This window comes from Antechinus flavipes, chromosome 2 (genome assembly GCF_016432865.1).
Source record: "Antechinus flavipes isolate AdamAnt ecotype Samford, QLD, Australia chromosome 2, AdamAnt_v2, whole genome shotgun sequence".
Taxonomy (NCBI): domain Eukaryota; kingdom Metazoa; phylum Chordata; class Mammalia; order Dasyuromorphia; family Dasyuridae; genus Antechinus; species Antechinus flavipes.
In genome coordinates this window covers 130,868,514-130,884,345 of record NC_067399.1, presented here as the reverse complement: position 1 = coordinate 130,884,345, position 15,832 = coordinate 130,868,514, and positions in this window count along the sequence as shown.

Here is a 15,832-nt window from a genome sequence, read left to right as displayed (position 1 = left end):
ATAAAGGAGAATTGGGAAAGTTCCACTTTCTTGCTGAAGGTGGGATTTTTATTGAAACTTGAAAGAAGCCAGGAGGTGGAGATGAAGGGAAGAGTGTTCTAGGCCTATGGGATACTCAGTGAAAATGCCCAGAGCCTGAAGTTACAGTGTCATATGCAAGGAAACCAGTATCATTGGTTTGACAAGTATGTGGAGGAGAGTAAGATATGAGATGATTAGAAAGATAAAAGGAGGCCAGTTTATAAAGGACTTTAAATGCCAAATTGTTATTCAGTCATTTCAGTCATGTTTGATTCTTTGTGATCCTTTTTGTTTTTTGTTTTTGTTTTTGTTTTTTTTTTTTGGTAAAGATACTAGCATGATTTGCTATTTTCTTTTCTAGCTCAATTTACAGATGAGAAAACTGAGGCAAACAGGATTAAGAGACCTTACTCAGAGTCCCACAGCTAGTAAGTATCTCAGGCCAGATTTGAACTCAGGAAGAAGAGTTTTCCTGACTCTAGGTCTTTCATTTTATCCACTGCACCACTTAGCTGTCCTGAAGATTTTATATCTGATCCCAGAGAGCCACTCAAATTTATTGAATGAGTGTGTGTGTGTGTGTGTGTGTGTGTGTGTGTGTGTGTATAATATAGTCAGTTGTGTTTTAAAAAGATCAACTTCACATTGTCTTCTACTCTCCCTTTCTTTTTTGTCCCATCACTACTCTTTTATTTTTAAACCCCAACCAGGGGAGACTCTTTCCATTTACTTTCTCTACTCTTCTTCTTGTAATTCTGAACAGAACTGGAATCACACAACTGTGCTGACTAGATCCATTACAAACTTGTATTATTTAATCTCACTTGGGCTCTCAATGTAGTAAGACAACTATTTTTCTTTTCCTCTTCCCTAGTTGATTCCACTCTCCACAGATGTCCTTCTTTCCTCAAATCTCCCACATCATTCCCTCTTCTCACCCTCTCAGTTAAGATTCTTCTTTTATTCTTTACTGAGGAAAAAAATGCTACGGGAAATTTTCTATTCTCCTCCTTTTTTTAAAAAATCTCATAATATCTTGAAATTGTCCATTATTTCCTCTTTTATTCCATTTTTAGATGAAGAGATAGCTTTTTTTTTTTTCTTTTTTTTGGCCAATGCCAATTCTTTATATATACTCTTATCCTGTGCTCTTTTATCTTCTCCAGCAGATTCATTTAACTTTTCTTTTCTCAATTTCCCCTTATATACAGATTCTTTCCATGTCATCCAAGTCACTCTTAAAAAACCCTCACTAGATCCTACCATATCTCATAAGTATTGTCTTTTATCTATCCTCCGTTTTTCAGCCAAATTCCTTGGGGAAAGCCATCTACATTTATTGCTTTTACTTCTTCTCTTCTTATTTAGAAATTCATTGTACTCTGGTTTTTGACTTCATCACTTAAATGAAACTGCTCTCTATGAAGTTATCAATAATTTCTTAATTGCCAAATCTGATCATCTCTTCTCAGTTTCCATCCTGTTTAAACTGTATGTATTATTGATATGGTTAGCCACCTTGTCCTTATGGAATTCTTTCCTCTCTAGATTTCAAAAATACTGCTCTCTTTTGTTTTTTCCTATCATATTGTGCCCACTAATTGTACGTGTACTTCAAAGTTCTGTTCTGGATCTTCTTCTCTTTTCTTTCTATGTTCTCTCACTTGATCTCATGTGATCAAAGATCATCTCTATGCTAATGATTCCCAGATAGCCTTGGTCTCTCTTCTGAGCTCCATTCTTATATCACAAATTATCTATTCAGAATTTCAAACGGGATGTTCCATAGGTATCTCAAATTCAACATATCCAAAAGAGAAATGAATATCCTTTTCTCCAAACTTACTCTCTATCCTGAACTTCCTTACTACCATATTTCCAGTCACCCAAATTCATAACTTTGGTGTCATTTTTGACTTTTCGCTCACACATCCAAAAGATTCAATCAGTCTCCAGTCTTGCTGTTTTTAGATTCATAATAATTTGTATAAGCTCCCTGAGGGCAGGAACTTTTTCCTTTGTGTTTTTGTATTAAAATGCTCAGTGCAGTTCCTGCACATGGTAAATGCTTAATAAATACTTACTGATTAATTGATAACATTTTTTTTCCAGGAGGTTTTGTGATGCTCTGGAGTTTAATATACCTGTCATCTGCTATTAAGAGAAACAAGGATCTCGCCTTTCACTGAGCATCCTGTTTCAGCTGAGCTTGTGTGCTAGAGCTTCTTCATTGAAGACAGGCCATTGAGGGATTGATTCACAAGGGTCTGAAAGGGTCTGCAGATAGCAGAGTCATGGGGAGGAAAAATCCTTAGATCTTATTATTAGTGCAAAAATGGAGTGGAAAGAGCAATAGCAACTACTGACCTGTATTTATTTACTCATCTCTGTAAAATCTTTATGACCATCTTCTGTAAACGTATACATTTCAATGCATCTTCAATAAGAGTATTTTCAGGAAACAGGTAGGTTTTTTTTTTTTTTTTACAAGTATTATTCTTCTAGGTGACATAATTAGGTTATTTAGAGAGAGAGATAATGTATCTTCCCATTCCCCCCACCTTAAATCTTTTCTTCTTCTGGCTATGAACCTATAGTTCCTTTAACTAATCAATCAATCAGAAATCAATAAACATGTATTAAGTGTTGATTCTTCCTGTGAGTTGCTTGTTTTTGCCTTCTCACTTTCCTGCTCACTCTCTTACACATAACTAGAGATCAGTGTTGCAATATAGCTTGTCAAAACCCTTCCAAAATGTGGCATACAGAATTAAGAACAATGTTCCAAATATAACTTCATTGCCTCTTTTATCTGGGCTGTTCTTCTTAAAAGAGGTATATCTTTTTATTACCCTATTCTAGAAAGAGACATATCCCATCAAGTGATATCTTCCAAGATATATTTGCATTCTGTGTTAAGATCTCAAGTTCATGTTGTTACATTCATTAGAGTGTTAAAATTTTTGTCCCTTTTCTTGTTATTGCTCTCTGCAAATTGTGGGACTTCCCCACTATTACTCTTTTCTTTATGTCATATCTTTTGCTCTCCCTGTGTAGAGAATAAGAAGCCTACTTCAAAGACTGCCCTGACATATATAGGATATATGATCTTTCCAGCTCTTGTCAGTTGTGTCTCTAAGAGCCCTTCATTCTTGAACCTTATGCTATGATCTCAATAATGATATAACCTAGTTAGATTGGACACCTTTTTAATAGAGTAAATGCAGATACTTGCAGATATAAACAGCTGAAGTAACTGAAGAGCATCCATGAGGGTAGCCATGAACCACAGAGGAATTTTAACATCCTTTGTGATTATTTGTCATTTAGTCATTTTCAGTTGTGACTGAGACTCTATGACTCCATTTTCTTGGCAAAGAGACTGGAGTCATTTCAGTCATGTACCAGTCTTCATGACCCCATTTGGGGTTTTCTTGGCAAAGATTCTGGAATGGTTTGTTATTTTCTTTTCCAGTCCATTTTACAAATAAGGAAACTGAGGCAAATAGGGTGAAGTAATATCCTGGGCTACATAATGAGTAAATGTCTGAGACTGGACTTGAATTCAAATCTTTCTAACTCTAGGCCAAGTGCACTATCCACTTTGCCTTAAATAGCATCTTCAAAGATACCTAAGATTCTGCTTATTCTAGATTAGTATGATTGTAAAAAGCATTGGTCTTTTGTCTGCCTCTATATAAAATCATAGTCCCTCTTAATGTTTTGCCCTATTCAGTATTCTTCTATTGCCTAGATAAAGCTGATTCCTTAGATTGTAGCTATTTATGATGTCATTTCTTCAAACTGGATAAAAGTAGAGACTTGGGAGGACAGTGAGTGATGGAACACTTGTCTTATACCCTTCCTGTATGATTGAATAGATAGTCAATAAACCTTGCCAGATAAACTGAGTGTCAAACCTTGTTTCCAGACCTCGAAATCTTGAACCTGACTAGCATCCTGAAGAATACAATTTTTTTCTTATAAAGTCCTTATTTTCAATTTTATACATATATAGATTAATGGAAACCTCCATTAATAATAAACTTGTGCCTCTAAGTTCTTCAAAGCTTCCTCCCCGGGCTTCATAATCCCTTGAAATTTTTCCCAGGTTTCTTCTGACAACACTTTTTATCCCTAAGGCATTGACAGAGGAAGCAGTGTTCATCAAATCTTGGACAAGTCTTAGAATTACATTCTGGCTTCTTGTCCTAGAAAGACAACATGCCTTCCCCAAACCTAAAATTATTATTATTGTTAGAACCATAAGTTGAGATGAAAAATAGAGTAATAAAAATATCTATTTTGTGAGGTACCATTTTAGCTATATTAAACAAGTAAGTTGGGCAGCTAAGTGGCACAGTGGAGAGACAGCTGAGCCTTGAGTCAGGAAGATCTAAGTTCAAATGTGGCCTCAGACACTTATTACCTAAGTGACCCTATACAAGTGACTCGACTCTATCTCAGTTTCCTCATCTGTAAAGTGAACTAAGAAAGGAAATGGCAAAAAACTTCATTATCTTTGCAAAAGAAAACCCAAGAAGTGAAGAACTGAGAACAATTGAAAAATGACTGACTGAAAACACATAAGCTGAGTTTAAGAAGTCTACTGGATATCTAGTTTGAGATGTTTAAAAGACAATTAGAAATACAAGCAGAGAGGATAGGTCAGGATACATAGATTTGAGAATAGTCAGCACATAAATGGTAATTTAATTTATACGAGCTGATGAAATCATCAAGTGATGCAGTATTAAAGGAAGAAGAGAAGAGAAAGTCTCTGTAGGATACCTAGAGTTAGAGGACTTCATATGGTTGAGGGTCCACCAAAGAAGACTAAGAAGGAGCTGTCTTATGGATAGGAGGAGAACCAGAAGAGAAGGATGTCCTCAAAACCCACAGAGAAGAGACTATTAAGCATCAGAGAGAGAGAGAGAGAGAGAGAGAGAGAGAGAGAGAGAGAGAGAGAGAGAGAGAGAGAGAGAGAGAGAGAGAGATCAGCAGTGTTAAAAGCTGCAGGAGAATGAAGATTAAGAAAAAGCCATTAGATTTGTCAAATAAGAGATCATTAGTAACTTTAGAGAAAACACTTCTGTGGATGAGGTCAGAAGTTGGATGTATGTAGCCAGATAGCTAGCAGAATGATCTAGAGTCCAGGGTTCCTCAAACTTTTAAAATAGGGGGCCAGTTCACTGTCCCTCAGACTGTTGGAGGGTTGGACTAGAGTAAAAACAAAAAGTTTGTTTTGTGGGCCTTTAAATAGAGAAACTTCATAGCCCTGGGTAAGAGTGATAAATGTCCTTAGCTGCTGCATCTGGCCCGCGGCCGTAGTTTGAGGACCCCTGTGTCTAGACTGATATTGTCAATTCTTTCAATTGCTTGTATCTGCTTTTTATTGCATTTGGCCCAGATAACTACTTGATTTAGGGTTAGAACATTACTTTCACCTTTTAGTATATACCTAGTGGGGGTCCTGTAGCCCCCAATCTATTTCAGACTGCACTTTAACAACAACAACAACAAAAGCAACAGCAACTAATCCATAGGAGTTGGGTTAAGGTTGGGGCATTTGGTCTTCACCTGGGAAAACAGGTAATCCTTTCCCCTCTCCCCAAGATCCTCATTGATTGGCAAACAAATGAAATGGAACAAAAATTCAATGAAAGCATGATAAATATAGAAATATGTTTAAAAGGATTGCACATGTTTAACTTATATCAGATTGCTTGCTGTTTTAGGAAGAGAGGGTAAGGGAGGGAAGAAGAAAAATCTGGAACACAGTCTTACAAAAATGAATATTGAAAACTATTTTTACATGTATTTGGAAAAATAAAATACTATTGATAAAAAAAAGTTCAGTGAAGAGGTCAAACCTAGCACTCTCCATACCCCAGGCTATATTTCGGTCTCTGTTATGCCTATCTGCCAACAAGAAAGCCTTACTGGTTCTCTTTCATTTTATCTCTGCTCCTTTAGAGATAAATAACTGTTCCACAAAATTATTGCTACTAGTACTATTAATTATAATAATTACTAGTATTTATATAGTGCTTCAAGGTTTGCAAAGCACCTAATAAGTATCTTATTTGATCCTCATAATAACTGTGGGAGGTAAGTGCTATTATTATTCCCATTTCACAGATCAGGAAACTGAAGTAAACAGTGGTTAAAGTGACTTGCCCAGGATCACAGAGCTGGTTCATGTCTAGTCTCTAAGCAAGATAGCAGATCTGAATATGTAGGGTATGAATGAGTTTTGTATGTTGCCCACGTATGTTATATGTGTTGACATGAATCTATTTAAATGTAGCTTCTAAAGAGGCACAAATAGATCCTCTGATCCCTTCTCTCCAAGGGAATGTTTGATTCCTGTCGGGAGATTTTTACCACAAGGCTAGCTTCAACTTGCTTCTGAGAGAAGTTATTAGTCTAGAATCATATCTATTTTCTCTCTAAATGGTGTTAGTCTGACAGAAATATTTTTTAGATTTAAGCCACTATCCTGATTGTTATCACTTAACAGGGAAGAAATACCCCAAGCTATATAGCCAAAGTCTTGACTCCTCACCAAATGCCAGTCACACAAAGACATAGAGTATCTAGCACAGTGGTCCTCAAAGTGTAGTCCAAAGAATTGTTGGGGTCTCTGAAACCCTTTCAGAGGGTCTACAAATTCAAAATTATTTTTTATTTCTAATATAATAAATAGCTATAAATATAACCCATGTGAACAAAAACTCTTTGAACAGATCCTCGATAGATTTTTTTTTAACAACATGACGATACTGAGAACAAAATTTTGAGAACCACTGGCAGATACAATCATTTATCCAAACTGATAGCAAACAGAAATCAAAGAAGTGATACCTATTAGAATGTTCTATATAATACACAGAATGAATGCATTCTTTTGGGAGTGAGAAATTTCAGTTCAACCAATAAAAAGTCCCTTATCTTACCTAAGGGGGAATTCCCTATAGTTTCTAGTGTGGAACTGCAGGGAGAGAGGTGATTGAAGTGCTGTCTCTGCTACATATTGGAGTCTTTCTCTCTCTCTAGGGACCACTTCCTGAAGATGGCCCAGAGCCTTCAATATGATTTCTCAAGACTAGAAGTCAGAAGAACAAGGATCTCTCTCTTAAGCTCTTATCGACTCTGTCCCTCACGCAGCTCATGGAGCATCAAGTAATTAACCTCCACCAATGAGGACAGTCTATTGCAAATGAGCTTGAGTCCCAGTTTACAAAAAGATCTGCAAGCAAAATTCTATGTTATTTCTGAGGAGGGAAAGGTCATTCTTACTTGGAAGAGAGAGTCTGGGAAGTATTTCTGAAGCTGGTAATATTTGAATTGGCTTTCGAAGACAAGTAGAAATTCCTAAATGGGAAGTGTGCAATGAAATTGGGATAAAGGGTGAGTTGTAGAGAAAGTAATGAAGTACTAGGGAATAGAGTGAGCAAAATTCTCAGTCATAGTCATTGCATTCCTAGGCGATTCTGTGAAAGTCTATATAATCTCTAATGTAGTTGAAATAACACACTAATAGTTTTCTTCTAGTATAGTATTATTGGTACTATTAAGAATACTAATGCTAACAAGATTGTATGATGATCAACTATGATAGACTTTACTCTTCTCAGCAATTCAATTCCAGTGAGATTCCAATAAACTTTGGATGGAAAATGCCATTTACTTCCAGAGAGAAAACTATGGAGATTCAATGTAGATTAAAGCATACTATTTTCATCTTTTTTTTCCTCATTTTTTTTTTTCTTCATGGTTTTTCCCTTTTGTTCTGATTTTCCCCTCTCAACATGACTCATATGGAAATATGTAAAAAAAAAATGAATGTACATGTATAACCTAAAAAATAAACCTACACCAAGTTTTTTTTTTTTAAAAAGAATACTAGTTAGCTATTTTCAACAATGAGAGGATCCAAATCAGTTCCACCTGATCAGTAATGAACAGAACTAGCTACACCCAGTGAAAGAACACTGGGAAATGAGTGTGGACCATAACATAGCATTTACATTCTTTCTATTATTATTTGCTTGCATTTTTGTTTTTCTTCCCAGGTTATTTTTTTATCTTCTTTCTAAATCCAATTTTTTCTTGTGTAACAAGACAACTGTATAAATATGTATACATAGATTGTAGTTAACATATACTTTAACATATTTAACATGTATGGAACTACCTGCCATCTAGGAGAGGGGTGGAGGGAAGGAGGGAAAATGTTGGAACAGAAGTGTTTGTAAGGGTCAATGCTGAAAAATTACCCATGCATATGTTTTATCAATAAAAAGCTATAATAAAAAAGAATACTAGTGCTAATAACTAATTCATCTATTTGGAACTGAACTATTTAACAATATCACCTAAGAATGAATAAAGTGTTTATTCTGTGGTTATTCCTCTATCCTGGTCAGAGGACAAACGGATAATTTTTTTTCCATTGGGATTGCCACATTTTAGGAAGAACCTTGTGAAATCGAAGACCATGTCATGAAAGGACCTACTGAAAGGTCTGGAAGTGTCCAATCTGGAAGGTAGAGAATTGGGCTGGAAGGGACACATGAAAGCTGTTTTCAAGTATTTGAAAGCTTGTCATATAGTGTTGTTTTGCTTAGTTCAGAGAGCAGAATGAAGAACAATGAATGGAAGGTGAGGAGAGGAAGAGTTGAGCTAAGGAAAATTAGAGCTATCTCAAAGTAGAATAGATTTCCTTGGGAAGTAATAGGTTCCCTTCATTGGGAAATATCTCTAGAGCTAGATGGACACTTAGAGGGGATTACTTTTCTGGAACAGATTGGACTCCATTGCCACTGAATTCCCTTCTACCTGTGAAGTTCTGTAATTCCAATTTTTTTTTCATTTTTGTCTTTCTATTTTTGAAATTTTTTGGTAGGTTTATTTCCCCACCTCCTAGGCTTATCCCCTAATAACTATTTGGGAACCAATGGTAAAATGGTCACTTGGGGAACATTTATTGTCTAAAATTCCAATGTCCTCATTGTATCACACTTTTTTGCTACTAGTTGCCTAACCTTTTTGAATCAGAATAACTAAAATTTATATAGTTTATTATGTGCTAAGCCCTGTGTAGTTGTTTATCCTCTCATCTTGAAGAGGACGAATGATATCACAAGAGTACTGTCTTGACTTGCTTATGAATTGGATTTGAGAGGTAGATTTGCACAAAATCATCAGCCTCTATATCTGAAAACAACCCTGAGAATTAGAGGCTAGTTTTATGTGCATTGTACAGATGAAAAAACTGAAGTGAACAGGGATTAAGAGACTTAAGTGACAGGGTCACAGTGCTAGTGACTGTCTGAAGTCATATTTGAATTCAGGACTTCTTTAACTCCGGCTCTGATGCTCTATTTCACATGGGCACCTAGCTGCCCTGAAAGAAGAGACTATGGTAATATTGTGATTGATACCTCTTATACCTTAGTTTCATTGACCTGCTTAGAAAGGAATCTATGAAGTAAGGGGGGAAAAAAAACTTGCTAACAATTAGTACTCTCCTAAAATTGAATGGACTGCTTCAGGAAGCACTGGGTTTCCCTTTATTGAAGGAATTCTTAGATTTAGAAGCAAAAGAGACTTGAAAAGCTAATAACATCCTCTCCCTAAACCTTCCTCTTCAACTTGTTTTTACAAATGAGGAGACCAATACTCAGAGATTTTAATTGACTAGCTTAACATCATCTAGGTGGTATGTTATACAAGAAGTATTTGAATTCAGGTCTTCTAACACGAAAGCTGTTCTGTATCACATTGCCATTAATATGGTGTCTCTTCCTTTCAGGCTGGTGTAAAATAAGTTTTTTTTCCTCTTCCAGGAGATTCCTTAACAATTATTCAATAAAGGTTTTCTTTCCTTTTCTTTTTTCCCCCCTAGCTTTGGGGTGTTACTCCCTATGCCTGTCTATTTCTCAGGGCTAGGCTACACTCAATCAACTGCCATTATGGAGGCTGCTTTCCCAACAAACTGCTAAGGCTCTGTTTCCCAATTTCTCAATTCCCAAACCCCTTCTATCACTCTCAGGTGCACATAAGTGGGTGGAGAGAGAAACAGAGAGGAAAAAGCTCAAGCCCAGGGGACAGAGTTCTTATCTTTCCTCTGTGGAGCCAAATTCCTCAACTTATACTTCACAAAACAAAACAAAGGCTGTTTTCTGGAAGCTCCTTTTTCTCCTCTCCTACTCATCTCACTTTGTCTCTTTGACATTACCTCCCACCATCTCTACTTTCACTCTAGTTTTTGATGAAAGGGGACCCTCTTCCTTGGGCCCTTTCTATGCATCCCATCTTCTCCCTGTTATCATCTTTCTCTTTTTATCTACTTATTGAGCAGGTTTATTTTCTGTTGCCTACAAACACGCCCCGTTTCTCCTATCCTTACAAAATAAAATCCTTTTTTTTAATGCTACTGTACCTGCTAAGTATGTTTTATATTTGCTCTTCTCAGCTCAGCTACTGGAAAAAAAAAAAAAAACTGCCTTGACTTGGTTCCTATGCTTTTTCTATCCTCTCTTTTCCAAACTCTCATCAGTATGGTTTCCAGACTCATTATTCAATTGAAACTGACCTTCCAAAGTTACTAAAGGTTCCCTAATGGACAAATGCAACAATCTAGACCCTCTTCTTTGTGTCCTCATTCTTCTTGACTTCATAATATTTGATGATATTGATCACCTTCTGGATATTTTCTCTTGCCTCCTATGATACTTCTTTCTCTTAGTTCTAGTCTTCAATAGTCAGTATTTATACAGTACTTACTTCTGTAGTAAGCACTGGGGATGCAAATATGAAAAAAAGAAAAAAACAGTGCTTGCTCTCAGTGAGCTACAATTTAATGGAAAAAGACAAAATGTAGAGAGTTGAACAATGTGAGGCAGGAGAAGGGGAAAATACCTTCTTAAGTCAGTCAGAGAAGTCTCAAAATAATATAGTCAGGTGAGAAAAATTCCTATTGTATGACTGTTCTGAGCACAGGGACTTAATGCCTACTGTGTGAATAAAAAACCAGTAAATTCAGAGTCAGAAAACATATTACTATATGATTGTGAACTAATAACTTTCTTCTCTGAAACTGTTTTCCCCTGTAACATACAACAATGGTACTTGAACTGTCTAACTCAGAAAGCTATTTTGAGGAAAGTACTTTGTGAACTTTAAAGTGCTATATAAATGGGAATTGTTAGTATTATGTCAAATCCATCTGCATATGGTAAAATGAATTATTGATGGCCATGCTGTAGCCTTCCCATAGAGCACCAATCTCCTCAATTGTATTGCTTTACTCAGAGGCAAGTCTGAAAGTATGCTACATGCATGCACACATAATCACACATGCACACGTGCACATGTATACATATACATTCCTGTATCTCCCAGAGATCTCTGATACCTATGGGCTAGTTGGAACCAATACTAAAAAGAGTATTCATCTAATTTTCCTTTTGAGTTTCTCCATGCCAAGAGGATTAGACCTGTTGGGATAAATTTGGGGTCAGTCTATAAGAAAGCTTTTCAGCACATCATCCTCCCTTACCTTCCCCCTCCCCCAGCAGTAACCCCTCCTGTTGACTGGGCTAGCATCAGCTTGAGTCTGCTCAGCCAAAGGCACAAACACTCAAGGCTTAAATTGGATTTGCGTGTTGCTTCGTGCTCTATAGAGCCCCCCTCTTTTTTTTTTGATTTATCATTTTAATCAGCCTGCAGTCAATCATTCTCTCTCTGTCTCACTCACCATAAACACAGCCCTTTGCCAAAGAAATTATGACTGTATTAAATGATTTTATTACAGTAAACTGCAGATTGTACAGTGTAAACACAGGTGTTGCATAAGCCCAGCTCACTCTCAGCTCTGTCCAGACTGGCATGGGTGATGCTGGCAGAGTAGAGCATTGGAGAACATAACTACCTTTCTCTTTATCTTTTTTTCTCTCCTTGGGGCTCTGGGGACTCACCAAGGCTCTCCTCTGGACTGGTCAGAGCAGTTTCTTGGGAGCCTTAAGTAATGCCAATAATCTTGAGAAATGAATTTGTGAGGAAGCCTGACCATGTTGGAAAGAGCATTGTCTTCCACGTCAGAAGACCTGGATTGGAAACCTCAACTCTACCATTTTTATTAGCTGGGTGATCTCCAGCAGCTCACTTACTCTTGGAAAGTTCAGTTTACTTATCTATAAAATGGGCATAATTATACTTGTACCATTCACCCCACTTTCTTGTTGTGGGCACTAAATGAGATAATGAATATAAAGCATTTTTGTAAGCTATAAAATTATGTATAAAGCTTAGAGGATGCCTCTCTCTCTCACCCTGCTATTCCCATCTTCTACTTCTAGACTTCATTGAGTATGGAGAGATTTTATTCCTCCTAAAATTTGTTACCTCTGTATTATTCCCTACCCTCAACAAATTCCAGTGGCTCCTTATTACCTCTAGGATCAAATAAACTTCTCTGGTATTTAAAGTGTTTCACAACTTGCCCCGAATTATACTTCTAGTCTTTGTAGACATTACTCCTTCCATGTATTCTATAATCCAACTATACTATACAGCTTACCGTATAGCTCACACCGAATACTTCATTTCCTGTTTATTTATATTGCCTTTGCACACTGTACCTTCATATTGGCTGTATCCCAATACTGTTATTCTCTCCTTTCTCATTTTTTCCTTTTAGAGTCATGTATTTTCTTTAAGATTCAGCTTAACCATTTTACCACCTTCTCCTTTCCCAGTCTGTCCAATTGTGTCTTTAGGACAGAGTATAATCTCTTCTTATACTCTATGTGTTCCTTGTATATCTCAGTTTATGGACATGTTGTTTCCACCATTCATTAGAATGTAAGTTCTTTGAAAGCAGGGACAATTTATGCAGTGTGTGTGTGTGTGTGTGTGTGTGTGTGTGTGTGTGTGTGTAATAGGGAGACTGGTTATTGAAGGTTCAGTTAGTTCTAAGACATGCTTGGATTTGCCTTTGCTGGTAAGTTATATAGTAAATGGGACCTTGCCTGGAAATGAGTTTGCATATAAAAGGTATATTCTGCCAAACTCTGAATCTTTTGCTTCCTAGTAGTGAATTACGAAAGGACAACTAGAAGATTTTGAGTGGGGGAAGAAGAGTGGCTTCCCTGTATCCTGTCAAAGATAGAGGAAGCATATGTAGGTAAATATGGAAATATAGTCATTTAAGGACAATGGTGGCTTCAGTGGTTGTAGCCCTGCTTTAATGCAGGAAATACTGGCTATGAATTCTGAGAAGATACTGATTCTCAGACCCTATCTGAGAGCATCACCTAAGGGGAACCTTATGATGACTCCTCAGAAAAAGACAAGAGAACTTCCAGGTTCAGAAGTCATCCCAAGGATTCTTTACATATACCTTATTACCATTGTGTTTTAAGTTTGACCTCACTTTCCCCAGGGATTTTGTTGATACAAAAAGAGAATATATGATTATTTTGTAGGAAGGGACAGGGTTGTTTTTAAACTATTCTTCTTTTTATCTTCTATATAAATCCCTTTTCTAAATCCCTTACTAATGAAACAAGGGCTGCCTCCTTTTTTCACATTGGAATTTAACTGATTCGGATCAATTATGGTGAACACAATGGTAGATGTTTGCAAATGACAGTACTAGAAACTAGAAACCCCAACCCCTCAAGGTTACCTTTATAACTCTGAAGAAAGTAATAGTTACTTATAGTTACTACCTTCAAGGGTGATGGCTTGCCAGTTTGAGTGTGGATTGGGCAAAGAGGATCACAAAATTGGCATCCCCAATTGCTTAGTACAGTGCCTTGCACAAAGCTAATGCTTGATGTAAATTCTTCTGATAGTTTGATGGATCCGTTTTCAAAAGCCATGTTTGGGAGGAAAAGCTTTGGCAGATCCTGCCAAGCTAGAAATTCTTTGAGTATGGGTCCAGTGACACACTACATTTGTCTAATATCTGAGGACCTATCTGGCTGTTTGAGAAAAACTTACCGTTATAAGTTGGTCACTCAGGTGATGACTTTTTTTGGCCACAGAGCTCATGAAATGTCTACTAAGGTTGTCATCTGTGTTAGCAGAAGGGACGTTCACACCAACAAAAAAAAATCACCCTAACTTTAAGAATCCCCTCATTCTCCTCTGCTATAAGTTGGTACTTGCCAACTAGAGCAAGAAGTTGATTTAGAGGCATAAGGAAATACTATTTTCTGATTCTAAAACAAATATCTGACATATATGCATTTTTCCTTACAAGAGATACTATTGCTAAGGCAATGCTGATAAAACATGAGCTATCTCCCCGTCCCCTTCTCTTCATTTCTATGTCATCTCCTCAGGTTTAAAGTTGAGTACTGTGATATCTCTCCTCTTCTCTCTCCTTCTTTATCAGAGCCATCTTTAATGTCCATTTTAATTATATTTGTCATGAATTAAAAATTGGGGATCAAATGGATGTGTATGATTTGGACCAACCACACTTTTTGGGGGTGGCCATGATCAGTACTTTTATAAAATCATAGTTGAAAGAGAGCTCAGAGATTATTTCATCCAAATTACATCCCAATAGGAACTCCCTTTACCACTTTTTTGGCAATACTTCTTGATGACCAATAATGACATAGTCCATTCCCCTCCCTAAGCTTACCTATCCCATTTTGGTCCAATTTTAATTATTAGAATTTCTTCCTTAGGTAAAGTCTAAAGTATAAATCTACTCTTTTGCAGCTTCCACTCATAATGTCTAGTTTTATCTTCTCCCTAGAGCCTGAATTTTGGATCAGGATCCTAGGATCTTAGCCCTGGATCCTAAATCTTAGGTTAGGAGAATAGCAGTAGTTCCTAGACCACTAGTATTATTTTCAGCCTAGACTTTGTAGCCCTTGAGAATGAATAACTCCACCAACAGCAACTGCTTACCAACTGCCACAAATGGACAGGTTGGAAGTAAGTCTAACTCTAGCAATCTCATATTTCAGGTTTGATGTTGAGACAAAAAGGATTCTGAAGTCATTCAACAGTTAATAAAAAGAGGTTTACTTTGCCCTGACACAGCAAAGATATGTAAAGAGACTACACTGGCACATAAATTGTCTGTACACAGCCCTCCCTAGTCTCCATTTAAAAATGTGTCTAGTAATTAGGGCAAAATATGGTGAAGGACATGGTGATTTGCATGGTCTTCAAGACATTTGTTAAGTTTGAGAGGCTCAGACTACATGTGACTGGGACTTTTTATGTCTTTAGATGGTCAGGAAGCTGTGTCAGGGAAGTTGGGACTAAGAATGGGTGAATGGCAAAGGAATTGGTATGGGCAGATGGAAAAGGAAGCTGCTCTACAGGTTTATCTTTTTTTTTTTTTTTTTTTTTTTTTTTTTTTTTTTTTAATAAAGCCTCCTTCTGTTTTGGGTGGAAAGAAAATGTTGCATTAGGGAAATGCTGGTCTTATCACACAACAGAGAAGCCCCAAAGCCCTGGGATCTAGCAGACCTGCCAGATCACCAGTCCTTCTTCCAGCAAAGCCCCTGCAACCATCATCCAGGGAAATAAACCCCATGGAGATGTAGCCTGGAAATTGCTTCTTCAGGTTCTGCAGTCAAGGCCACTGAAGATCCAGAAGAGGAAATTCTCTCCACCAGGATCCTTGACATTGTAAATAGTTCAACATCAGAACTGAATTTGATTTTTGCCAGTAGAAATGACATTAAAGAAGAGGCATTATTATCTGCTTCCCCACTGCATCCTAAGGACTATGGGAATTGTCCCCTATCTTAAATGTGAGCTCCTCAAA